The sequence below is a fragment of the Hemiscyllium ocellatum genome, chromosome 9, assembly GCF_020745735.1.
Source record: "Hemiscyllium ocellatum isolate sHemOce1 chromosome 9, sHemOce1.pat.X.cur, whole genome shotgun sequence".
NCBI classification, from domain to species: Eukaryota; Metazoa; Chordata; class Chondrichthyes; order Orectolobiformes; family Hemiscylliidae; genus Hemiscyllium; species Hemiscyllium ocellatum.
Window position 1 is genome coordinate 68455837 of NC_083409.1, and position 15292 is coordinate 68471128.

Below are 15292 nucleotides of genomic sequence, written 5' to 3' on the forward strand. Positions count from 1 at the left end.
TGCGCCTTCATCTTTGTGCAAAGTTCTTTTACTAATTCATTTGAAATCGCGCGTTCATTTGTGTAGAGGTACGCAAGAAGATATGGAAATGAATTAGCCTCTCCCTGCCAATTCTCCTGCCAACCTTTCTTAATATGTAATTTAAATTTCGAAGCTTTGTTTTTGGTAAACAATTATCTCAATAAAGTATCTTTGCTTTTTCTTTAAGGAGCAGTCTACATCTCGTTTGTTCGTTTCCATATTTTGAATAATTGATTTTTCTTAGATGGAAAACACAAAGAAATCCTGGCCCGGAGTTGGAACTGACGGTCGATGGCTGTATTTTGATACCAGTGCCACTAAGCAGAGCAAAGCGTGAGATCATACAGTACTTTCTCAAGTGAAACGTTTGGCTGTGTGTGTGGTTTGTACTTGACAGAAAAGAAGTCACTAAATGTGCAGTGTAAGGGCAGAGATATTAACTAAATGACTGAAAGGGTTTAACATGTGACCTCCGCAATTACGGTAATTCAACCTGATCGCAGCTGGGGCCGCCTCCCTGAGTAGCTGCTGTGTTCTTAAGACAAAATCTTTCTCAAATAATGAGCTACATTTCATGTATTAAGGCGGCGCTCTCGCGTTTCAACAATCTGCTCAACAGTTTTAAGTCAGCCCGACCATTAATTGAAACGAAGCGGAGAGCCAATAAACAATGCAAGAAACTTCGCATATCCCCGGCTCCAGGGCATTGCTCGCAATGAAACCGAGGACGTTCCCAATTTTTTTTTCCAGTCTTCGTCTGAAATGCGCTTTGCATTTTGTTTCTTGTCTCGTGAATTGAATCCGTGAGCGGTGTCGGGATAAGATGCTATGTAAAATTTTATTTGTTAACGTATTGACGAACACATCCTCAGGAAGCCAACACTTCGTAGTTAGAGAAGGGCCCCGTGATAGAACTCATTCTTACACAGTTTTATTTTTCTATTTACAGATACCTAATTGAGAATACTTTTCTAAAGTCTGCATACATTTCTGCATTCATTTCATCCTGATCGAATTTCTTCTTAAGCAAGTAATAAACTGAACTAAACCAGCTGACCTCCGGACAACCGAGTGTGAAATCATCTCTTATTTTGTCCACAATAAGTTCTTTGGTTTGGGAATTCATAATGGAACAAAAGCGACACATTATCTGCTTACACATCAGACCAGATTGGACCCACATATTACCAGCAATAGGCTAATTTCGTCTCTCTCGTGTGTTTTGCCTTTAGTTCTTTCCATTATGCTGACTATAATGGCAATCACATATCGGTGAAGACATTCCAGATGTTTAAAGGTATTATACGGCCTGCTGTCAATTTTGTGGAACTGACGCCGTGTTCACATTCCTGTTATATGAATGTTGGTGTGTCCGAAAAGAGGGAGGAATTGGTGTTTACTTGCTGCATGTACAGTACAGCAGAGGTGACAGTATATTTATAACCCTGTCAATATCGGCACTCAAATGTCTTCTCATTTAGTATTAATAAGCGGTGCGGCTTGATACACACGCCACTGGATTTCAGTTTAAAACGACAGAACATCTAAACATAGTATTTTTCATGATTGGCAGAGAAACACAAATGCCCCATATATGTCTACAACTACTCACATTATAAAATTCCACCATCGTCTCTCCTTTATCACTGACACGGCCTATTCTGTTAGGTTAACAATCAGCAGTGTTTCACCTTCACACTGTCGCGTCAAAGCTATAAAAGTTCACCACATTACAATCCAAATCCTTCAACAATTATGGCTTAAAGGAATCTGGGCTCATTGGGGCTGGATTCGGCATTTTATTTAAAACATCGCTGTTGTGATTTATATAGAACTTGCATTTTAGTACAAACCCTTGTGCTTTCGGGTTACAAACGTCGATTTAATCTAGTCTTCAGTTGCTGCCCGGCTTCTGAGAACTAATTTACTGGTGTTGTTGCATCCCTTCGCCCGGCCTTTTCTGAGGCCTGGGCTGTAATTCACAACACATTTCAGGCAACCGAACACCGCCAGAATTTACTACACCCTCGCCTTCCAGTCTTTTTTTTTGATTTACTTTCATTCCCGTGCACCAGTAATTCTGCCAGACAGCCTGCAATCTACTGACATGTTTAAAGTTTAAAAATGCCCTGTCATGGGTCACTGGGACAGTGTAAATGCAGTTATAACTCTATACACACAATATTCATCTTTTGACTACAAAAATCTCAGTGAAAAGAAGGCAGATGCAGGATAGCTACGTATAAAAAAAAACAGCTTCACTGCCAACAAAAAAATATTTAGTCTGAGCAGAAATGAAGAGATGTGGTTTTTGCAGAAATAAATGTAATCAAACGGTTGAGGTCAATAGTGCAAACTTTTTAAGACTAATGTTTATTTAGAGCAGTGATTGCTGTCTGCCCCACTGTTCTTGTGCCCTTGTGCCTGGATCCTAATAACTTTACCAGAGGCGTAGACAACAGCCAATACAACACGGACTGCCAGAGTTAGAGTAAACTGAACATCAACATCTATCATTACCCAGTTGTAACACTCAAAACAACCCACCAGATCGTCACTTCCATCTTGCAGAATCAGCAGCTCAGTCTATGATCCTAATGGAGAAAGTAATCGAGCGAAAGCCTACAATAACTCTCAATTGCCGCTTTTAAAAAAAATACGAGATTTATCAATGCTTGAAATATACACGATCCTAATCAGCTCCTTTTGCACAAAGTCAAAACACGTGCAGTCTGTGGCCGGGGGAATTCAGAGGTCATTCTTTCAGGCCAATAAAAACAAATAGAACTATTTTTAAGCAAAGCTTTATGCCATAATTGAATACAAGCTAGACCAACACAAATTGTTTGCAAGAACCCGCCGTAAGGAAAGACACCAAATGCTCCGTCAGACATTTTCCAGCAGATTCCCAGCATCCGCTGTATTTTGTTTTTGGTGAAGTTCTGATTGTTATTTTAATACTGTGCAAGGCATCGCTCTGTTGCTAAGTATATGTACGTTCTACAATTATCTTTTCATATTATGGGTGTCATGTCTTTGAAACGCTTTTGCCGTTTCTCCCCGCGATGGTAATGCTTGATTCATTTTTCTCAATGTTAACTCCAAAAATTCGTCGTCTCCACCTCAATCCACGAGTTGCACTTTTTTCCGCGGCGGGCCGCTGCATCAACTCGGGGGTTGGTTGGCTCACTGAGTTTGTGCGAGTGATTCATTTCTCTTGTCATTCTCCAACAGCGGCCCAAGTACATTTTCCCTCGATGTTGTGTTTTTGCACAGTTCATGGAGGATGCATTTATTTTTGTTTGTACAACTGGAAAAACCATTGGAATTTTTTTTGTGTGTGGGTCTTTAAAAGAAATCCACAGAGTCGGAGGCGAACTTTGCGCTTCACACTGATTTCCAACATTTTAATTTTGTTTTTTTTTAAAGAATCCAGCCTTCTTTTTGCGGCGTGTCTCTGTAACTTTCAGCTCGTGAATAGAATGTCGCGTTCAAATGAAAACATCCTCACAGTCCACTTTAGAGAACTCTGGAAGGCATGTCGCTCCTTTGGAGATGCATATCCAGGTTAGATTTGAATATTACAATAAAAAATCCCTAATCGTTGCTGAGGAAAAAAAAGAACTAAGCGTGTTGCTCCGGGTCAAACGCTTTTCATTCAATTAAACATTTGCTGGAGGTCATTCTTCCCAACAAAAATATTATATCATGGGCCTGTTGGCTTTGGCTTGATTTCCTTTCCTATGAAATAAAGTTTCAGCATTCCGTTCAACAAACAAGAGCAATAGAAGTTAGCGTGAATAAAAAGCAATATCTCACATTTTGCACTGATCGGTTTCGTCAATGTTATTATGCCATTTTCAATAATTTATCCAAATAACCGAAAAGTGGAATTTAGTTTTTTTTTAAATGAACAGAAATCAGCCCATTACAAGGAGGGTCATGTCCGCGGCCGGGTCATTCTGCCTACTTTAGGTTTTAATATTCAGATAATTAGATCTCACAGTCACAAACAACTTAAGGTAACTTGCATTAGGTGGACGGTGTCCTTTCCCGTTAATTTTATTAGCCGAAGAGGCTGTGGAAAACCAAGTTTGACATTGTTATTGCAGGTCAGGAGGAGATGCTCTGAGCCCCATATATATATATATATATATAAATTGCCCTTGGTTCTCCCTGCCTCTTTCGGACTGGTTTTGCCAGCGGCCTGCGCAGCGCCCGATATTGGAGCCGCATGAATCCGCTGTGGTGCAGCTCTCAACTGGGCCAGCGAACCCTGCTCATCCCCTGCACCACCAACGCGCACACATGCCTTTCAGCTTCGGCTGGGTCACCTTTGTCGGGATATCACGTTTTCCACCTGACGTTCCTCAACCGTTTAATGGCGAGAGAAAAAAAATGGGCGAGGTGTATCAGCAACAGTCAAACGAATATTGTTTGTTGAATTTACTCTCTCTCCACTCTGAGCAAAGTTCAAAATTCTACCAACAATTACAAAACCTAAACCTGACCAAGAAGGGGAATTAGTGTTAATTCTGACTGCAGCTTTAAATAGGAATTGAACTTACAAACATTCCTGTTTATCAATGTTACGTACACCTTTATTTGTTTGTGCAGGACGCTGTTCAGTCAAGCCCTCCAGTCGGTCATTTTTCTATTGCTAATTTATGAATTACTGACGTATTTACAGGAGTCTTCCCAATGGGAATATTAAGAGACCACACTGCCTTGTGTATTACAGACATCAACCGGCATCCACCACTCACATAGGTAAGAGCTGAACACATGTAGAAAATTAGTTTTAGCCTATATAAGAGAACATTTCTCTCAAACACAAGAGAAATAGAGCCATTATTAAATAGCTAAATTCTTATGTATTTATATGTGCCTTATTCCCTACCCCCCAAAAAGTAAACAGAACATTGATATTGTTGCATCTTCTTATTACCTTAGAACAGATTAATCAAAGTAATAATTTTTCTCATTTAAAAAAAAACATGAGCCACTATTTCAGGCTTCTGAAGTAATGTTTAATTATTTTTCATGTTTAACATGAAGACTTTTAGGATGTGATATTAATTAAAGCTAATATCAGTATTTCGGGTGTGCACTTTGTACATAAATAAATATGAAAGCTGGACATCAAATTTAATGCTCTATTTGCTTGCAAGCAGGATCCCAAGTGAATTAATAAAGAGTTTCTCAAGTTAAAGTTGCAAATGTATACTTAAAATAATGTGATCATATTCATATGTAAGTAGTGGCAGTGAAATGTTTTTATCTGTAAAATTATGTTTTAACATTGAATAAAATGAAACTCTAAAGATCGGCTAATCCTACAATGATTGGCAAGGTGCATTGTACAGTACTTGCTGAGAAGGCTTAAGCTTTCTTTTGTCTGTGAACAATTTAAAGAGTATAGTGTGAGAGAACCCAGGCTGCACAATTAGAATTTAGTTTGTCTCACCAATGATACAACCTCTTGAAATTCAGCAGATTCAAGCACCTATAGGAACTATTCAAGTACAAGTTCTTTTATTTTGCAGTTAATAACAGAGTGAAGTAATTGAAAATCTGAATTGGGACAACACATGCTAGTTAGAGCAGCCATGCATTATTAACCTAATAACATATGAATCTCCACATTATACCTGAAACGTGTGAAATCTATGGGATTTCAGACGGGAGAAGAGTATAATTACACTGCAAAGCCTAATCAGTCAAATAAAACATTAAATCCAGTAAATATAAAACACTCTCCTTTGTGCTTTTGAAGTGTTGGAAAAATTACAGGGGCAAAATCCCAGGTTAAAGAGGTTATTGAAACAGAAATGCTTACAATAAAATACAAAATCACAACCAATGACCATCAAATGTTGTAAAATGGTAATTAATTCAAAGCAATTTGCATGATGCCATGGATAATTTTTGTTGTACACATCTTGCAATCTTGCAAACGTCTTGACAAATATACAGAAATAAAACTTTTCCTGCTAATTTTCACCTCTCCACCTCCTAAAGGTATTGACTCATTGTTAGTCTGCCATTTGAGCCTAGCTATTAGCCTTTAGCACTTTGAGTGGCATAATTCATATTTGAGACTTGATTGTGTGCTTTGACAAACAGGCAGTACTACTATGGGGGCTGTCACAGATAACCTCATCTGGCTCTCATCCAAAATCGATAGAGTGATATTCTCAGCAGAGGTCAGGAATCAGAACTGAGGCTCATCGTTCTCTCCCTCAATCAAGGATGTTAGATGAGTCATCCAAGCTAAGTTCAACTATTTAAAAATAGACTGGCAATTAAACCTGATGTACATGTTTCATTAATTTTTAGGCTCACTGAGCCATGACAAAGCCAGGCTTAAAGTTTTAAGTGAAAATGAAATATAGCAAATCAATTGAATGTTGGCAGACTATTTAATACCATTAAGCCTATCTGGATTTAATGCACTATAGACTAAATTTATACTTTATAAAACCAAGAATTTCAAACCTTTTACAGATTCAACAGATACATGCAACAACCGAAGGACAAGCGTCAGAAGGTGAGCCTAATTATTTCCCATTGAAAATGGTAGAATCTCAGTGGCACAATTTAGGACCCAATTAAATTGGATCTTCCTGCCCTCTTCATGCTTACACAGTCATCTTATTCATGTCATGAAGGCCCTGCAATATCCCAGTGGTTTCCTGTGATGGGGGAAGGGAATACTCTTGATGTGTCCTCTATGGGCTATGGAGAGTACCTCTCAGTAGCAAAACAAGAAACTCCCACCCTATTTGTGGGCCTTGCTTGCCTGATCCTGGCTTCTCCATAAAAGCTCACTAATCTTGAGGGGTTGGGGTTGGGTGGAGGTGAGTGTAGGAAGGTTTTGAGGATTTGGCATTGAACAACCCTCTCATTTGTTAAACTATCACAGTACTAGCTACCATTAGCAGTGGTGCTCCTGAGGTTGCTGAGCTGCTGATCCTTGGATTGGGATGACAACTATGGAGGACGGGCTGGCATCCTCAACTGGATGATGGCCCCCAAGAGTGTCCTTTTAATTCGCCACTGCTGGTAGAATGTTGCTCCATGTTCCCACACAATTGTAGTTGTGTAGACTGCACTTTCAGTCCCAAAAGCAGGACTCAATCTTTTCACAAAAAATGTATTTTCAGACAGATTGTACGCTATCTTTTCCTTCAAAAATGTATGTAGATAAAATAGCATATTTTAAAGATTGAAAAAAAATTAAAAACCTGACCATGATACTGATTGAGGACTAAGACCATTTTGTAAGATAGCACAATTTGTAAATTAAATATAAGAACTGTTTCAGTATCGTACCTACTAATATGCAGAACTGTTACTGTGTAAGGCACAATGGCTGCAAAATTGCTGGCTGAGCTTTCAGTTGCCTAAAGCCCAAGCTCTAAAATTCATTTCATACTGCTCCCTTTCCTGTCTGAGAAGCTTTCCTCCTTTAGAACCCTTCTTAAAAACAACCTCTTTGACCAACCCTTTGTTCATCTGATCTAATATCTCCTTATGTGGCTTAGTATCATACACTGTTTTGTCATGTTCCTGTGAAGTGCCTTGAAATGTTTTATTATGCTAAAGCCTTATATAAATATAAACTATTGTTGTTGTAACACGGTAATTATACAACACCACTGTTCTAAAATTGGTAGCTGCAGAATGCAATGCTCAGTTGGCAAGATCTGAGTTATGCTGTGCTACAAGTTGTAATTGGCATGCCACAGACAAGTGCAACATTCTGCTATCTCGACAAATAAGCTTTAATCTTAGTAGAGACTAAGCTATAGAGCCTGCTTTCTGACAGCATCGAACATATTCAAAATATGTTTACAAAGTAATCCAAAATTCCGATTAACTGACTGTGCATTGTTTAAATTTGTTTTTGCTCCCAGATTGGATTTAAAGTCCTCCAAACTGAATGATGTGACACAGCCTCCTGGATGATCTGGAGGATTTCATGGACCTTGGTTATGGACTGCAGGATTATAATGTGATGTGCACTCAAGATTCCTTCGCAGGAAAATGACCTTATAATGTAACTGCTTTCTAAACAACCACTGCAGATCTGGGGATCCCAAAATGTCATCTTTGCAAAGAAATCCTATGACCTTCCTTTGACTTTACAGAAGATTACAACTTGGGCATCTTAATGCATCAGTACAAAAAATCATCTCAAATCTGAATAATTTGGTTTTATTCTATATAAACAGTTCCAGAAAAATGGACATTGTGCTCAGGTAATTAACATCATGAAACACATTCTGTCATTTCACTAGGAGCGTCATGATCACAAACGCAGGCAAGTGTATCCTAATTCACTCCTAAACAACCTACATTATTTTAAACACATTAGTCAATTAAACAACCTATATTATTTTAAACACATTAGCTAATTTTAGTCTACGAAGTTCAAGGAAGTACTAACTAAGTTGTTGCATACTGTCCTTATGCATTAATAGTTTACTGCTTGGCATCATTGTGCTAAATCTACTTTATATCTCTTCCAAGATCATTATGTACATTTCTTGAAGTGAAGTGAACATAGTACTCCAGACGAGATGTGACTAAGATTGTACATATACTAAGATCCTGTATAATTGAAACGCCATTTCCTCAGTACTTTTTGTACTGGTGCATGACTCTTTTATTAGTTTATAGATATGGATACCTAAGTTCCATTGTGCACCACAAAACCTAGTCTCAATAGACAATAGACAATAGGTGCAGGAGGAGACCATTCTGCCCTTCGAGCCAGCATCACCATTCATTATGATCATGGCTGATCATCCTTAATCAGTATTCTGTTCCTGCCTTATCCCCATAACCCTTGATTCCACTATCCTTAAGAGCTCTATCCAACTCTTATCAATGTGATTTGTTATCCTCATATCTAATGTAGATAATCACATGGTTCTTGATGTTGAATTCCATCTGTTTGCTTACTTAGTCTATCCATGTCCCTTTTCAACTTGATGTTACCATCCATACAACTTGCTTATTTTGCATATACACAAGTTTCTGTTCTGTTGATAATTATTGATATATGTCCTGAAAAGCAGACTCAAATTTGGAACCCCAGGTAGCACCATTCACCATATCCCACCACTCAGACAACAAACTCTTTATTTCCACTCCTTGTCTACTACTTTCCAAATAAGTTTTGATCTTTGCCACAAGGAACCCTGCAATTCTCTATTTTTGCTGATAATCTCTTCAGCCAAATACTACTAATTACTTTCTGAAAGTCTTTATGGTCAACAGCCGTAGACAATTTCTATTCGCGACCCCTTTGAAAATTTAACAAGGTTATGTAAATAAGGTTGGCTCATCAAAAATTGCATGTTTTTCTAGAAATTTCTATTTTTATATTAGATTTCCACTATTTGTATCTGTCGTTCAGCTTTATCTTTTTGTTACATCTTTATCAAGACATGGCATGACTAAAAAACACATGTTTTCCTCATATTTCTTGGAAGTCTTAGAAACAGATTTGTGGGATTTTTCTCTTCACCTTTCAGAGGGCATTAATGACTCCCTTAAGTTGAAAGTTATTATTTGAAATATGTTAAAGGTAATTCTGATGTCAGATCAACTATTTTATTTTAGTTAATTTGAAATTTGTGCATTTTATGTCAACGTACTTGATTTTTAAAAATGTAATTTAATTGTGGCATCTTTGGTGCAGTGGCAAGTGGAATTTGAAAGGTTCTGCAATTTGTAATGGTCAAGTGGGTGAAATTATTGAATACTTATGACTAAGAATACAGTTGGATTGTAATATTACTGAAAAAGATTCTTAAAATTATTAACGTATTGCTGAATTTCCATCATTCTTTTTCCCAAAGTAGTTGACACATTTGATGTTTCCTAGTAGCTCTTGTTCAGCGAGAATTCCCATTTTAATAAGATAACAAACATTGTAGTTGCTAATAAAACTAAATGAATCAATTTAACTCTATTACTCCTTTGACTTTCATTTCAATTATATTCACTGAAACAGAAGTTTTTTTAATGTTACTTTGATCTCTACCACAAACACCATGTGGGCGGCACGATGGCACAGTGGTTAGCACTGCTGCCTCACAGCGCCAGAGACACGGGTTCAATTCCTGACTCAGGCGACTGACTGTGTGGAGTTTGCACGTTCTCCCCGTGTCTGCGTGGGTTTCCTCTGGGTGCTCCGATTTCCTTCCACAGTCTAAAGATGTGCAGGTCAGGTGAATTAGCCATGCTAAATTACACCGTAATGTTAGGTAAAGGGGTAAATGTAGGGGAATGGATGGGTTGCGGGTCGATATAGACTTGTTGGGCCGAAGGGCCTGTTTCCACACTGTAAGTAATCTAAAATAACTAAGCAGAACTAAAGGATGTCTAGCAAATACCCAAATAATAATAAATGTCACTTTGAGTGGGAGGTCATTTAGCCTGGAAGACTGTGACATTGAAAGAAACATAATTTTCCAGATTCCCTGGTCTTTTCTTATTGATGAAATCTCTTTGTCATATACTGTACATGAGAACCTGCTGATCCATAGAATTGTCATTCTTTTGACAAAAGCAATTCTTTCTTTTTGCCAATTGAGCACTAACTCTGTCTTTGTGTTCTTTCCATTGCAGATCCCAGGTTAAGCTGCAGAAACAAAGAAAGTAGACAGCCATCTGACATTATCACACATTAATCCCTTCCAAGCACAGTTCATTAATCAGCAACTGGTATACTGTTAAAATTGAGTTGCAGTGATCTAGGATTGACTAAAGAAAGATGAGCAGGAGCAAATGCATTTTGTACAGACAGCAGAGGTCAAAGTTCTGGAGAGAATAAGTTTGTGTTGTAATTCCCTACATAGGACATGGATGAAGACATCTAGGAACTAGATGATAAATTTGTGCCAGAAATTGGATTGTCTGTCAAAGATCTTCTGCATCATGTTGGACTGTGCGTAGGACTGCACTTCCAACTTTTAAAATTATTGTTTCTGCCATTAAAACAATGCAGTATACAATGGGACATATACTCAGTTTTATGCAATCTGCAACAGTTGCTAAGTTCAGAAGCCTATGGCATACTGGTGCATTTAAATTCTGGGCAAAACCCTCTATGCAGACTTGCAACATTTGAATTAAGTACAAAAAAGAGACTTAAGCAGCATCAAAGTTCTTCAGCAATCTATTCTCCCACAAATCGATATGAGTGAGAAGTTAGTGCTATGCAAAAGATAAACAGAATTTGAACATTGGAAAAACATGTCTTGGAGCAGAAGACTTGAGGGAATGAATGGTCTACTCCTACTGCTATTTCTTGCAGCATAAATGTACCAGTTAGTTGACCCATGACAATAAACATATTGAGAGTTAAGTTGCCAAACTGTTTAAGAGCATGCCAAAGTAATGCAACAGTACTTCATCACATCGCTTCCCAAATAATAGCAATAACTCTGACTCTGAAACTACATCCAACTTAAAGAAGAAGAAACTTTAAAGTTTGAGGAAAGGTTGAAAAAGATAATTGTTTGGTATCATTTAACATTTAATCAAATAGTATGGCTTAGGAAATAAAATTCTTAGCCAGTGGCAGATCACCCAAAGGTCATTTACAATGGATAAAATTAAAGCATTGAAATAGTTGGTGAACTGAATAGCTTGATTTCTTTAAAATCATGAGAAATAAAAAAAATCCATGAATTCTTGTGCACTTTCAATATTTTTTGCTTGTTTAAGGCAAACATTTTCCATGCTTGCACAACTTCAATGACACTGTTTTATTCTATCGTCTGTGCAATAAAAGGATAGACAGGATAATGTTGTTCCAATGATTATCAGCTAAACTAGAAATTTGATTAATGCTTCATGTATGTACGTAGTCTAATTCACACAAAATGTGATTTCATTTGTCATTCACAGAAATGCTTTATTCCTCATATCACCCAAAAAGAAACAGAATATGAATTTATAAAGCACCTTTCATAACTTCAGGATATTTCAAATATATCACCAACTAATTTCCTTTTCAAGTGTTGTGACTTTTGTAACAAGAAACATAGTAGCCAATTAGCACTATGCAACGTCCACAAAGAACTTAATCAGTTTAATGATATTGTTTGACGGATATATATCAATCAGTCTACAAGATCTTCCAATTGTCTCCAAATATCATTGAGGGATCTTTTATGTCCATCTGAGAAGATATTAAGGTATTCTATTTTGTCTCTCTGAAAGATGGCACTACAATACTGCACTGGAGTGCTGGCCTAGACAAAAAATTGTGTGACTTCTATAATGTGGTGTAATGTTACTCATGGCCTGGTCAAATTAATGCAAAAAGTCAATTTTTCTTCAGTTGATATTCACTATCATAACTCCAATAGCAAAAATAAGACTAATATGGTAGCCAATTATGGGGGAAGGTAAATTGTTGCACTTTCAGAATCAATGAAGAACAATATACCTTGGAGTGTGTTACACATGATATTGCATTCTGATATTGATATAACATTTGTTATGTTCCACAAGCTTACTTTCACGCTTGATCAACTCAATCTGCTTACATCTTATAACATCTATTATTCTGTGTACACTATAAATACCACTGTCTTACGCAACTTTTTATGGTTAGATCATTTAAAAAAAAACTTTAATTTCCCATTCATGGAAAAAAACTATTAAATAGGAAGAAACATAAATCTCATGAAGAATCTATGTGAAGGAAAACCATGAGCAAATCTTAACAATTGTTGATATTAGATTGTGTCCTCTGTACAAAACCTTTATTCGTGCATTTTTGGTGACACACAAGTTGAAAGGGGAATATTGGTCTATTTCCTGGATTTGTGAATATCCTAGGTGCTGCAGATTAACTTTTTTTGCTTCTTGTATTACTTTACACACATCTGAAAACAACAGATTCTCTTGAACGATCCATTTACTAGTTACTTTTATGTATTTGCATTCAAATGATTACTGAATATGGTTGAGCTTTAAAAATCGAAATAAGTCTGGAAGACCTTTCTAGCTGATGTGCAAAGTATTTTGTTGCCATTATTTTTAACATAGGCATTTAACTCTAAATGAGTGAGTATTCAGCTAAAGTAGCAGACTGAAAATGTCACCTGAAGTCAATTGTATGAACATCAGGAGCAATCATTTTTAGTCTATCATTTACAAAAAAGCATAAAAGCTATTCTGAAGGTCAGATCAAAAACAAAATATTAGTTTATTGGAATAAAAAATCAAAATTGCATTTTGAAGAAGTTTATTAAGACCAATGATTGGATCAAAGTAGGAGTAAAGATTTTGTCAAAAAAATTGGTCAAAAATGTTTATCATTATTTCAACACGTCTGTCCATTTGTCAGACAGTTACTGATATCATTATCTGGCAATACTGGTTGACCTATTATTGCTGCTTTCTCCCAGTTATTCTTAACCCCAGTAAATTGGTAGATAGTTTCTATGTTTTCTTGCAGCAAGCCACACACAGTTTGACCTCAAGAAAGGAAGGTGTCAGAAGGGTTGCCTGAGCAGCAGCAGTCTCAAGGTGAAGGGAAACCTGGTGAAAGGAGGCCAGACAGAAAACCACTACCTCATGTACGATGGCTTTGATAGACCTGTTGAAGAAAAAGCTGACAGTGGTGAATTCTCCTCAGAAAAGTATGTGCAAAATGTCCTATAGATGGTTCTATATGGTTTGTAGAAAGAAAACTATTACTGTTGTAGGTTAATCTTTCTATTAGAACATTCTTAAATTAATTTAATTGGATATATTTCTATATGCCATGAATGGTTAAGAATAATTTATTTATGCATACTAGTATACTTTACCTCATTTAGTGAGACAAAATTTCAATTTTTTTTCAACTTATGCTTGGTTGTACCAAATGTATAATACAGTTGATGAGATCAGGTAGTTCTTGTGATGTTCTTTTTATTACATTTGCTTCCAAAATCTGCTGGAGACAAGGGCAGCACAGTGTCTCAGTGGTTAGCACTGCAGGGATCCGGGTTTAATTCCAGCCTCGGGCAACTGTCTGTGTGGAGTTTGCATATTCTCCCTGTGTCTGCGTGGGTTTCCTCCGGGTGCTCCGGTTTCCTACTACAGTCCAAAGATGTGGAGGTCAGTGGATTAGCCATGCTAAATTTCCAGTTGTGATAGGTGAATAGTCAGAGGGAGATGGGTTGTTCTTTGGAGAGTCGGTGTGGAATTGTTGGGCCAAAGGGCCTGTTTCCACATTGTAGGGAATGTAATCTAATCTTTTTTAAAAAAGCTAATAGAACTAAACAATGCTCTTCAGTCAATTGAGTATTTCTTTCTACAAATCAAACATAACTTACCTTAACACGTTCTCCACCAACATTTACCAAAGAGGTGATAGGCCTTAGCTTAAAGTTCTATCCTGAGGTTCAGAAAAAAACTCTCTGATCACTCCACACTCCATGTATTATTGTACTTAGTCTAACCTCATAACTGACATAATTCAATCTACAAAAGTTACTTTCTCCACATAACATGATATTGAATCAAGTCTGGTAATATATATACATTAACACGAGTAGCATGATTATTTATTCAACAGGAAATATTTTGTAGTATATTGCATCCAAAATGTTCAATACATCATATGATTACATTGGTTAAACTTAATTTCTTAATATTAATTTTCTACTTTTGACTTATTTTGAATGATTTGACAACAATCCACTAGATGGAAAGGTAGATTAATAGTGCTCAGGGAGCACTTTGAATTGTTCTTGCAAACTATCTAAACCAGTTAATACATGCATTTTAAAAAATGCACTCATTGTGAATTGTGTACAATGAAGAAATCATTGATTATAGGACAAAAATTCATACATCAACTGCAAAACATCACCTTAATACACAAGCATTTTGCTTTACTACCCTTCCAAGTTCGGAGTGTTAGGGCTATGTTAATTACAGTAGGCAAGTAGGATTAGTATATTTTTTCCATTAATTGCCACCTAGATATCACTTAATGGTGTTTCATTACATACAAGAAAATGGGACTAAGTTGTGTTTTTCCTTCTTATAGCCGAGTTAAAGTCTTTTGAAGTTGATTGAAGATTATATTTACACAGTCCAATCTCAAACCTCTTACTTTTGATGAAATAATCGTGTAACATACTAGCATTCATTACAGAGCCTGTTTTTGTTTTGCCATTCATTTGTTCCATCTGTTCCACCTTTTTCTCACTATTTTATGTTTATTTTAATTTTATTTAACTATTAT

The 15292-nt window shown here is 36.8% G+C and overlaps 1 long non-coding RNA gene across 1 annotated transcript; it reads left to right on the plus strand.

Annotated features, from left to right (window-relative positions):
- Positions 1 to 3516: 3516 nt before the first annotated feature.
- LOC132818756 (uncharacterized) lies at positions 3517 to 8218 on the plus strand. Its single transcript, XR_009645019.1, has 4 exons — positions 3517 to 3588; positions 4712 to 4791; positions 6529 to 6571; positions 7941 to 8218. It is a non-coding gene; the product is annotated as an uncharacterized LOC132818756 (long non-coding RNA).
- Positions 8219 to 15292: the final 7074 nt, after the last annotated feature.